This window comes from Rhinoderma darwinii, chromosome 2 (assembly GCF_050947455.1).
Source record: "Rhinoderma darwinii isolate aRhiDar2 chromosome 2, aRhiDar2.hap1, whole genome shotgun sequence".
NCBI lineage: Eukaryota > Metazoa > Chordata > Amphibia > Anura > Rhinodermatidae > Rhinoderma > Rhinoderma darwinii.
In genome coordinates, this window is record NC_134688.1 from 214,227,720 (window position 1) to 214,239,871 (window position 12,152).

Consider the following 12,152-nt stretch of genomic DNA (forward strand, 5'->3'; position numbering starts at 1 on the left):
TATGTTTCTGAAGTACTTTTACAGTTCTTCCCACATTATTGTGAGCGCATATCATACATCCCTGGGTGTATTTTGAAGCCATCAAGCTGAAACCAATGTCTAATTACCAAGTCGCTCATGGCTGTTTTTGACTGATGTGTCTTACCTTGAGTTACCTGGGCCATCATAGGATGTAACGTTCTAGGTAGGCAGAGCCTGTCTTGCAAAGTCCATAACCCATTTTTCCTTAAGGTGGCACCTTTTTCCTGCCATGTCCGCTGTTCCTCTGGGCTGGATTGTTTCTGTAAAACTTGTAACATTTTAGGGTTAACAAAGTCACGCACATCCTCTGGGTGTCGTACAGTCATTGTGATAGCAAGGGGGGGCCAGATATTTTGGCTGCGTCTTTTGCTTCTCTATCTGCTAAGTCATTACCCTTGATTTCCATGCTGTTTAGCTTAGTGTGTGCTTTTAGTTTTATAATGGTTGCCTGAGTAGGTTCCATTAGGGCTTTCATTAAGACTTTTACCAGGTATGAGTTTTTGATAGGTGTGCCTGCTGACGTGAGGAATGCTCTAGCTTTCCATATAGGGCCATAATCATGAGCAATCCCAAAAGCATACCTTGAGTCCGTATATGTTAGCTGTCTTATCTGTCGCTAACCTAAAGGCTTCTGTGAGAGCTTTCAACTCCGCTTCCTGTGCTTACATGTGTGATGGCAGTGCCTCGGCTTTGTGTACTACTTGTGTATCTACTACTGCATATCCTGTATGGAAATTACCATCAAAGTACCTCGAACCATCCACAAAGAGAATAAAGTCAGGGTTATGTAATGGTGAATACTTGACATGTGAAAAGTCCAGTCTCCTGGGCCATAAGGGCCATGCAATCATGATATTTGGCTGGTTCCCCCTTATCCGTCTCCTTTTTGACTGGGTACAATGGGGTATTACATGGTGACACTATTTCAGTGAGGATTCCTGCCTGCAGAAAATCCTGAACACTAGCAGAAATGGCTTCTGACTGAGCCATGCTCAAAGGGTATTGTTTCTTCTGTGGAAGTGGGTGGCCAGGTTTGAGACTTACAGTCACTGGTGGGACTGGAAGAACTCCTACATCCTTAGGACCAGCTGCCCAATAAAATAAGCTGACTGGTATCACGCTAAGGAGTGTCTCCACTTCTGATGGGGACAGACATAACATTTGAGACGACGGCCGTTCATCCCAAGGGTTAAGATCACGTGAAACAATAAGACATAATTCTTTCTCTCCCCAGTGTCCTGTCAGCTGCACTGTCCCATCTTCTAGATATTCTATAGTGGCCTTGAGCATCTGTAACAAATCTGCTCCTAATAAATTTACAGGGGTGGTTTCGCTAGTAACGATGCAAGTGACTACAGATTTGTCAGGACCAAACGAGAGGACAAATGGCTTTGTGAGGGGGTTCTGGACTACTTTCCCCTCTACTCCCACACATGGTTGTGTTTCACCAGAGATAAAATTAGTGGGTATTTGATTGGCACTTACTACTGTTGTGGCTGCTCCAGTATCAATGAGAAAAGGAATTGGCCTCTGCCCTTCTATGGATAGAGATACTAACGGGGCAGGTCCAAATTTAATGGGCAGGATTGAAGCTATTGTGCCAGCTCCTGGATTGCCAATTTCTCATGATTGATACCCATAATCCTCCTCATTCAGGCGATGCCTGCCCGAGTGCTACAGAGGAGGTTGTTCTTGATCTCCTTCCTGTGACTGAGCTCGTGGCTGCCAATTGGGGTCTCTAGGTCTCCTTGGGGCTTTACAGTTTCTGCAAATATGTCCAGGCTTATCACAATTGTAAGAAATGATCTGTTTTCGGGGTCCCCTGGCCTGTCCCCTTTGATTCTGTTTCTGGGAGTAGTAGGGAGCCACTCCCGCTACAGGATTTTTCTTTCTCTGTTGTTTCTAACTTTGTTCTAATCCCTGTGCCACTTTCATGAGGTCTCGTGGATCTAGGCTCCTCTATTCAGGGCAGGCTACTCCTACATCTTCTTTTATGGGTTTCTTTAACCTTTCCATAAAGGATAAATCCCTTTTTATCTTCCAGTTCCTCATTCCTTTCTCTGTTCCCCTCATAACATTCATAATAGAACTTTCCTCCACATTAGATTTCCCTAGCCCCTCCTCTCTGTACTTCCTTGGACACTTTTTCCCAGGCATTCTCTTGTTCCGTGAACTTTTTATCCTATCTTTTAACCATCCTCTATGGGTTCTAAATACCTCACCCCTTTCATAAATCTCCTCAGATTTTTGTCTGCATCTCTCCCTTCCCTTTGTTTTACTATATCCACCGGAGAAACTCCGGATTTCTTCTTCTGGGGTGTCAGTGTCATTAAATTCCCCATCTTGGTCACGCTACGTGTCCCAACATCACCTTGTCTACTGGAAGATGGCAGACTGATAGCTACAGTCACCCACAACTTTTACCAGCATCACCTTGTCTACTGGGAAGGTGCTGATAGATACCCACTTAGTATCTATTTTCTACAGTCACACACACACACTACTCTGGCTAGAGATTTAAAGAGGCTCTGTCACCAGATTATAAATGCCCTATCTCCTACATAATCTGATTGGCGCTGTAATTTAGATAACAGCAGTGGTTTTTATTTGGAAAAACTATCATTTTTGACCAAGTTATAAACAATTTTAGATTTATGCTAATTACTTTGTTAATAGACAACTGAGCGTGTTTTTACTTTTTACCAACTGGGCATTGTACAGAGGATTATGAATACACAAAAAAACTCATAGAGCAGGTGTGGGGCTAGATGCTTAAAGTATAGCATACTACCCTAGTACTGGAAAAAGGAAACTCCTATATATGCTTTTATACACTGGAGAATAATGGAGCATAACAGCCAATGGTAAAAAATGAAAAGCTTTATTAAACATATAGAAACATACACAAGGGATATTAAAAAGGTACAAAGCTGGACAAGAGAACTCTATATAGTTTCATTGTGACACAGCTGAGAGACTCTCTAAAGTATATAGAGGGTAATATGGGGTTAATCAAGAAGATGGATGGACTATGAGAGTGGTGAGTGAGGTAAAGTACACCAGAGACCATGCCACGGTACATGTACAGCTAATGCATATAGGAATTACTAGCATGGAATCAAGTGGCGATAGAAAACCAGGTACTAAGTCAGAGACCCGATAATAAAGCATAAGTAGTGTGCAGCAAGCAAGTTGTCGGTCTAGGACCTAAATAAGCCACTCATCCACCCGCTCCTAAGATAACTTAGCCATGAGAAAAGGTAGCTAGGAGAGTCAAGCTGTTGTAAAGCGAACCCCAACGCGTGTTTCGCGATGTGCTTCCTCAAGGGGTGTGATTGTACAGAGGATTGTATCACGCTGACCAATCAGTGTCATACAATTCTCATTGTTCCAGCCCAGCTTCTTTCACTGCGCTCACACTGTGATTGTGCAGTTAAAGAAGCTGGGCTGGAAAATTTAAAAGTGTATGACGCTGATTGGTCAGTGTCATACACTCCTATGTGCAACGCCCAGTTGATAAAAAGTAAAAACACGCCAAAAATGATTGTTTTTCAAAATAAAAACCACTACTGTTATCTACATTACAGCACCGATCAGATTATGTAGGCGATAGGGCATTTATAATCTGGTGACAGAGCCTCTTTAACCCCTTAATGACCAGCCTATTTTAGACATTAAAGGGAATGTATCGCGAATTAAACTTTTTTTTTTAAAGTAACTTACTTATTTCTATTATATTTTTTATGTTTTGTGCTGTATTTTTTTTCTCTTCCACATGGTGGAAAGTATTAAAAATTAAATAATAATTTGACATGTTTTCCTATGTTGGCCACCAGAGGGAGCACTTCCCAGAATTACAGCAAGGTGAATAAGGCAAAGCAACCTGACCCACAGCTGCTGTAAATGTGGGAGGAAATCACACCTCCCCTCCTACAAGCCAGGAAAAAGTGTCTTCAAATTGCTAAGCAGTGTCTGGCTGCCATTTTGGGTGTGATTGTACAAATGGTAGCTGGCAGAGGTTCTAGGAAACACCAAATGGCTAAGGGTATGTTCACATGCTTTCTAAAGAAAGGGAAAACAGCTCTTGATTTTCAGCCATATTTTTTTTTTTAAAACTCGCGTTTTTGGACGCGTTTTTTTACGGCCGTCTTTGGAGCTGTTTTTCTTTAGAGTGAATAAAAAATGGCTCCAAAAACGTCCCAAGAAGTGAGGGAAATGAAGGGAGATTTAATGGCTCCCTGTTCTGTTTATTTATTCTGATGCAGCGCCATAAAAAGGCATATGCATCGGCATAAAGCCCATTAGTGGCCGCCGTAAAAACACTATGGGGTGGTCACTAACGGGTTAAAATGCGGACCGGGGTCTGTGACATTCACCCACAGCCAGACTAATCCAATATAGTAACAAAACCCCAAAAAATACAATCAAAAACAACAATCCTAGCATGAGTGAGGCATGATCAAAAACTCATTCTTTACCTAAAACACATTCACACAACCATTACAGAAATCCGGCACTTTTCCTGAGGGAACAAGGATTCATGTACCGGTAAGCATTTACTTACCATTTACTTACCTTATGTCTCCCGCTCGTCCCCGAACTCACAGTGTAGGACAGAGAAGGTGCAGAGCAAAGTTGTAAGAATAAGGCTGGGTTCACACGAGCACATTAACGTCTGTAATGGACGGACGTATTTCGGCCGGAAGTCCTGGACCGAACTCAGTGCAGGGAGCCAGGCTCCTAGCATCGCAGTTATGTACGACGCTAGGAGTCCCTGCCTCTCCGTGGAACTACTGTCCCGTACTGAAAACATGATTACAGTACGGGACAGTTGTCCTGCAGAGAGGCAGGGACTCCTAGCATCGTACATAACTATGATGCTAGGAGCCCGGCTCCCTGCACTGAGTTCGGTCCGGGACTTCCGGCCGAAATACGTCCGTCCATTACGGACGTTAATGTGCTCGTGTGAACCCAGCCTAAAGGCTTCTTACCTTATGCTGCAGCGATGGTCTGCACATTCCTGGCTAGTCACTGCAGGGTGTTCGGAGAGTCAGGGGAGCACCAAAGTGTAGCTGCCGGTCCCTGTTCTGGCTCCAATTTCTGTGTTGTCGCAACGGTACCACTACACCTTGATTTCTGTAGGTTCTAAATTAGAAGGAGTCAAACGACGACGCGTAAATGACAGGTTGTCTGCACAGTACGTCGGCGTTTGCCGACGTATTGTAGCCCTATTTTCAGACGTAAAATGAGGCATAATACATAATACGCCTCGTTTACGTCTGAAAATAGGTCGTGTGAACCCAGCCTTACTGCCAAAAAGAAATAACTAGGTAATCTGCAGAGCATATGCAGATTATTACAAGGCAAACAAAAAAAAACAAAGATAACATCCTTGGCTCCGAGCAGAGTTCTTGCTTCAACAGTGTTTGAACGGAACCTTCTCCGAGTCTTCTCCTCCACCTCCATCCTCTTCTAGTCCTGCATTGAGACTTTCTTGTTCTTTTTTTTTGCGCCACTAAATCCACCAAGAAGCCGCAATGGAATCCCAGGTGCGCCAGAACTTCCACCGCGACAGCGAGGCTGCCATTAACCGCATGGTGAACATGGAGCTGTATGCCTCCTACACCTATCTCTCCATGTCCTTCTACTTTGACCGTGATGATGTCGCTCTTCACAATGTGGCTAAGTTATTCAAGGAACAGAGTCACGAGGAGAGAGAGCATGCTGAGAAGTTCCTGAAGTACCAGAACAAGCGTGGGGGTCCTGTTGTCCTACAGGACATTAAGAAACCTGATCGTGATGAGTGGGCCAACACTCTGGAAGCCATGCAGGTTGCTCTGCAGCTGGAGAAGACCGTGAACTAGGCCCTTCTGGATCTTCACAAAGTGGCCACTGACAAGGTTGACCCTCAACTCTGTGACTTCTTGGAATCTGAGTACCTGGAAGAACAGGTGAAGTCTATAAAGCAGCTTGGAGACTACATCACCAACCTGAAGCGCCTTGGGGTACCCCAGAACGGCATGGGCGAGTACCTGTTTGACAAGCACACTCTGGGAGAGAGCAGCTAAGATGTCGTCTTCAAAGAGAATCCAATCAGTCCACTCTGCACTTACAAGTCTATCTGCGCCCTAAATCTAGTGCCCACCTGAGCTGTAGTGGCCCATTTATACCTTGTGTGATCTTTCTGTTATCTAAGCAGACGTGACTGTGCTTGGCAACAAGTTTTCCAATAAAGTTTTTCTCCAATTTAAAAACAAAACAAAAAAAAAAACAAAGATAAATATCACGCTGTGCAGTGAATACTGACACAAAATACAAAAGTTGGGATTTTTTAATTACTCCTTCACATTGTCAGTCAGCCAGCAGTCATTACTAAGGTGGTAGTAATAAAGTTTAAACAAATACAAAGATATAGATAAAATATTTTATTGAAATAAGAATCCCACACACAAACCTCATTATCCATTTTATTGAGAATAAAAAAACGCAGTTATCGAAGTAGTCCTTGAATCCAACAACCGAACAAGTAAAAAACACAAACACACAAAAATTATTAGTAACACATAAAAATGGAAAATAATTCTTATACTTACCTTTCCTAGGTCCAGCGCTGGAGCTGCAATGTCAGCAAGCTGGGCCCTATATCTAATGCAATCATGTGTGATACTGTCTGCTAAGCCACTGTATCTAATCCTATAATGTGTGATACTGTCTGCTGAGTGACTGTATCTAATCCTATCATGTGTGATACAGTCTGCTGGGCCCTATATCTAATCCTATGATGTGTGATACAGTCTGCTGGGCCACTGTATCTAATCCTATAATGTGTGATACTGTCTGCTGAGCCGCTCTATCTAAAGCTATCCATAGCTATGGGGTCGTATTGCTATAGATGTGCTGTCTCACACATTATATATATTTATATACATACACACACACTCGTTAAGCCTGCAGCCTATAAGGCGCTGGGAGTTGCGCAGGCCGGTGTGATGATGTCACATTCCACTGGTCTGTGCATGCGTCCCGCAGGAGAAGCAGTGTAGCGCTCTGTCTGTCGCGGGAACGGGGCAAGGTAAGTACAATCTTTTTTTTTTTTAAGGAGCTGTGGGGGAGGGGGCTGTGTAGCCCTATATACAGGAGGGATTTTCTGTGTAGCACTATATACAGGGGGGATTGCTGTATGCCACTATATACAAGGAGGATATGTGGCACTATATATACAAGGGGGCTGTGTGGAACTATATACACAAGGGGGCTGTGTGTGGTACTATCTACAGGGGGTCTGTGTGGCACTATCTACAGGGGGATCTGTGTAGCACTATCTACAGGGGGATCTGTGTAGCACTATCTACAGGGGGGTCTGTGTGGCACTATCTACAGGGAAGTCTGTGGTACTATCTACAGGGGGTCTGTGTGGCACGATCTACAGGGGGGTCTGTGTGGCACGATCTACAGGGGGGTCTGTGTGGCACGATCTACAGGGGGGTCTGTGTGGCACGATCTACAGGGGGGTCTGTGTGACGCTATCTACAGTGGTCTGTGTGTGGCGCTCTCTACAGTGTGGCTGTGTGGCGCTATATACAGAGGTCTGTGTGTGACGCTATCTATAGGTAGGGCTGTGTGGCGCTCTCTACAGGGGGGCTGTGTGGCGCTATCTACAGGGGTCTGTGGCGTTATCTATAGGTGTTCTGTGTGGCGCTATCTACAAGCAGTCTGTGTGGCGCTATCTATAGGGACAGTGGTGTAATGAGGGATTCTTTCCTTGATGCCTATAATTGGTGTTGTAATATTATAGTATTTAAAAAAGTAATTTAAAACTAATTTAAAACAAGTTTCCTTATTCTCTTATTTAGTGGCTATATTAGCGTTTACTGGGGGTATTACTTTTGGTCATTAAATCGCCCACCATTGATGAAGACTTGCCCTGCTCCCTAACTGCCCACCATCTCTGGAGCTGCCAAGACTTAGAGGGAACATTGCCGATGACATGTTTGGGAAAACAGCAAATGGATAAACAGGTATAAAAAAGAACAGCTAAATAAAATGTATAATTACTTGACCGAAAAAAAGACATTAGGGACTAATATGGCAACCCATGATGCAGTTAAGAAACCCAAAACCACAGAAAAGGCCAAACTTACTAGGTAGGTGGGTGGGTGAAAACCCGTTCCCATCAGGACGCAGACGGGTCAAAGAATGCTGCAGAAGGAGTGTGCATTAAATAGTGATAGCCCCTCCCACTAGTCTTGAGGGGAGTGGCGAACTAAGTGCTCAAAGGTGTGCGATAAAGAGTGTCAGTGTAGTGCTAGGGTGTGAATGGATGGTAAAAAATAAATATGTATGTATGAAAGTGTCAGAACTGTGTAATAATGTAATAAAAATAAATAAATAAATAGTGATGAATAGGGGTCAGTGCTGTGAATAGTACATGGGGTGTCAGTACTATGTGTAATACTTGGAGGGATAATGTGCTGGTCGTCAGGCATGGCGTATCTTGCCGAATAACAGCCTATTTGTAACGCCGCTAGTGTTAGCTAAAGCGGGCTGCTCTGCATTCCAAACCAAACGCCAGCACATCATGCCCTCCCAGCATATAAGACCCGGCTGCGTCCTGAAAAAAAGTGTAGTATACGTAGTAAGAAATATCCATGAAACATGGGGTATTAGTTGTTATTTTGGCCAAAATACGCAAAGCTCGCAACCCAACGTCAAGGGTCCCCAGTGCCTTGCGAGTCCCTAACCAGAACTTTTCGTTCCTAATTTAAAAACACAAACAGAAAAAATGGGACATAGATATCATCAAAACCACAGAAAAGGCCAATATAGGGACAGTGGTGTAATGAGGGATTCTTTCCTTGATGCCTATAATTGGTGTTGTAATATTATAGTATTTAAAAAAGTAATTTAAAACTAATTTAAAACAAGTTTCCTTATTCTCTTATTTAGTGGCTATATTAGCGTTTACTGGGGGTATTACTTTTGGTCATTAAATCGCCCACCATTGATGAAGACTTGCCCTGCTCCCTAACTGCCCACCATCTCTGGAGCTGCCAAGACTTAGAGGGAACATTGCCGATGACATGTTTGGGAAAACAGCAAATGGATAAACAGGTATAAAAAAGAACAGCTAAATAAAATGTATAATTACTTGACCGAAAAAAAGACATTAGGGACTAATATGGCAACCCATGATGCAGTTAAGAAACCCAGTCACTGATTCTATGAAGATTTGGCACTTAACCATGATCTTGTGATAAACACTTAAGCTTGACACTATTATAATAAAAAGCTACACGTTAATGCATCTTAGTTTTGTCATTATAAATTTTTCGGCCTGACACATATTATAAAATATGGACTGCTTATGCTGTCTGGCAGGTGTCACAAACTTCAGCAAGTAGCGTGCTGTCTTAATCTATTAAACTTTTATAGCTGAGACAGTACATTAGTTTAGCAGCTCGAATGCTCTTGGTTAAGTCTTTTTTTTTGCACAACATAATATTTGCTAGGCTAGATATATGTTATATACATTCAGATACCGTGCGGTGGCTCAGCAGGGTATCATTACTTCATTTTTCTTTTTCAATCTGTTTTTATGGCAAGCTGAGGTATACTCACCAGACATACGTACTATAGAGAACAGTTACACCCCTACAGTTTAAGATTTAATGCTATTGCTTACTTTTCTAGTAACATTTTTCCAAAACATCATATACCACATTCAAACACTCGCTGGATATATTAAATAACTCCCAGTTATGTACTGTTGTGGTTAGACATATTCGCTCCTTTTAGCAGCAGGAGCTTTGCATTCAGAACTCAAATGTGCAAGGAATTCAAGATTTCTGCTGTTTCTATATAAATCTATCAAAAGACAGGTTGTTTTACAACAATGTATCCTAATGATACACAGTACATAGTGCGGGGCATTTATAGGAAAAGTACTGTATAATCACTGGCCAGACTCATAGCTGGACTTTCATTTACCAGGGCAAAGATTCAGTTTGCTTCCATAGTCTTGTGTCTAGAAACTCTGGGCAAGACAGAGTGACTTGCTGGCGACCACCCCCCCCCCCCCCCCCCACACCCAGCACCCAGGGCACATGCCTTGCCAGTCACCCTAATTATGCCATGGGGCATTGCTAAAGGCTTTTAAGCCCCAGTACAAAAGTTCTTCTTGGGTCCCCTCAGCTTCTTCATGGCTGATGGCCACAGCCTGACCGTTACTTTCCGCTGCATCGCTGGGTCGCTTATGTGACCTCTCGATGCAGCACCACCTGTCAGAGGCATTGCTAGGTTCAAATGTAAGGGGCACAAGCCCCAAGACGTATGTTTTGCCCCCTCCTCTAAAAAAAATAAAAATAAATGATATATATATAAATACTAATACAGACCCCTAAATACAGACCGCATAAACTAATACAGACCCCAGACCAGACCCCTAAATACAGACCCCAGACCAGACCCCCTAAATACAGACATCAGACCTCAAACTAATACAGACCCCCTAAATACAGACCCTAGACCTGACCCCTACACTAATAATGACCCCAGACCTGACTCCCTTAAGTAATACAGACCGCAGACCATACCCCCTATTCTAATACAGACCCCAGACCAGACCCCTAAATACAGACCCCTAAACTAATACAGACCCTAGAACAGGCCCCCTAAATAGTCCCTATAAATGAATGCAGACCCCATACCACAGCCCTTAAATACAGACCCCTAAATAAAGACCCCTAAACAAATACAGACCCTAGAACAGGCCCCCTAACTAGACCCTATAAACTAATACAGACCCCAGACCAGACCCCCTAAATACAGACCCCAGAGCTCAAACTAATACAGACCCCCTAAATAACGACCCCAGACCACTTAAACTAACACAGACCCCTAAATATACAGACCCTAAACCCCTTAAACTGATACAAACCCCATACCAGACCCCTTAAACTAATACAGACACAAAACCTCCTAAATACAGTCCCCAAACTAGGCCCCCTAAATACAGACCCCATACCAGATCCCTAAATACAGACCCCTTAAACAAATCAATCCCCTTATACTTACATAGCAGCTCTCCTCAGTCTTCTCTGTGGAATTTTGCTGCTGCTCATGGTCCTGCGGTCATGTGACCAGCAGGTATCTAAGCAGTAGTAAGAACTTCAGAGATAAGGTCATGTGACCTTATGTCTAAAGGTCCTTTTGCAGGACATACACAATGCAGTTTGGTCGCAGTTTTACCGCAAAAAAAAACAAAACGCCCTATGATAATCCGCCATTGACGTTATGTGCTCTGCACACACAACGTTGTGACACTAAACAGCACTGCGCCCAAAGCCAAATGGGACCTGACTCAGGAGCAAAGAGGGTAAGTAGATGGAGTTGTTACTGTGGTAACAGGGGCTTGTGTAGTTTACTACATAGGCTCCAGTTACTACAGTAACGGTGGACAGACGTGGTGCGATGGACCTTTCTTCAGTGACTCCTATAGCTAAGCCACCGGCTATGCTCTTGCAGTGCTATTGTCCTTTCTCAGCCAGCCAGGAGGGATACACTGTTTCAAATACATTGAATTCTCTCTTATGATAGGGATCACTGGGGGCTGTTTAGAGGCTGTAATATCTCCAACTAGCTGATTTCTTTTAAATCTGCATATTTGTCACAATTGTTTCAGAGCTTCAAACTACGGTAATTTTAAAATAACACAAAGAGAACCTTAGTAAACACCATATACTGTTTTTTAATGACCATATAATTTATAGAGGGAAAAAAGTTATCCCACACCTACAGTATATCACCTTTAGGAAAAAGTAATTGCCCCATAAACTTAATGCAAACCAAATACATCCAATAACTGGAGTTACTGTCAAAGTCTTTCCTTTGCAAAATTGCTTCAGCCACATTGGAGCGCTTTTGAATATGAATCGCCCGCTACATAATCTCATAGCGGTTCAAATCATGACAAACTAGGTCACTGCCAAAACCTTCATTTTGATTCTTTAGCCATTCAGAGGTGGACTTGCTCTTCTACTTCGGACCCTTGTGTGAGTTTTAGATAACAGACTGTTGACTTAAAGAGGCTCTGTCACCAGATTTTGCAACCCCTATCTGCTATTGCAGCAGAT

General features: G+C 43.1%; 1 pseudogene; it reads left to right on the forward strand.

Annotated features, from left to right (window-relative positions):
* Positions 1-5,480: 5,480 nt before the first annotated feature.
* On the forward strand, positions 5,481-6,260 carry LOC142740964 (ferritin, higher subunit pseudogene; annotated as a pseudogene).
* Positions 6,261-12,152: the final 5,892 nt, after the last annotated feature.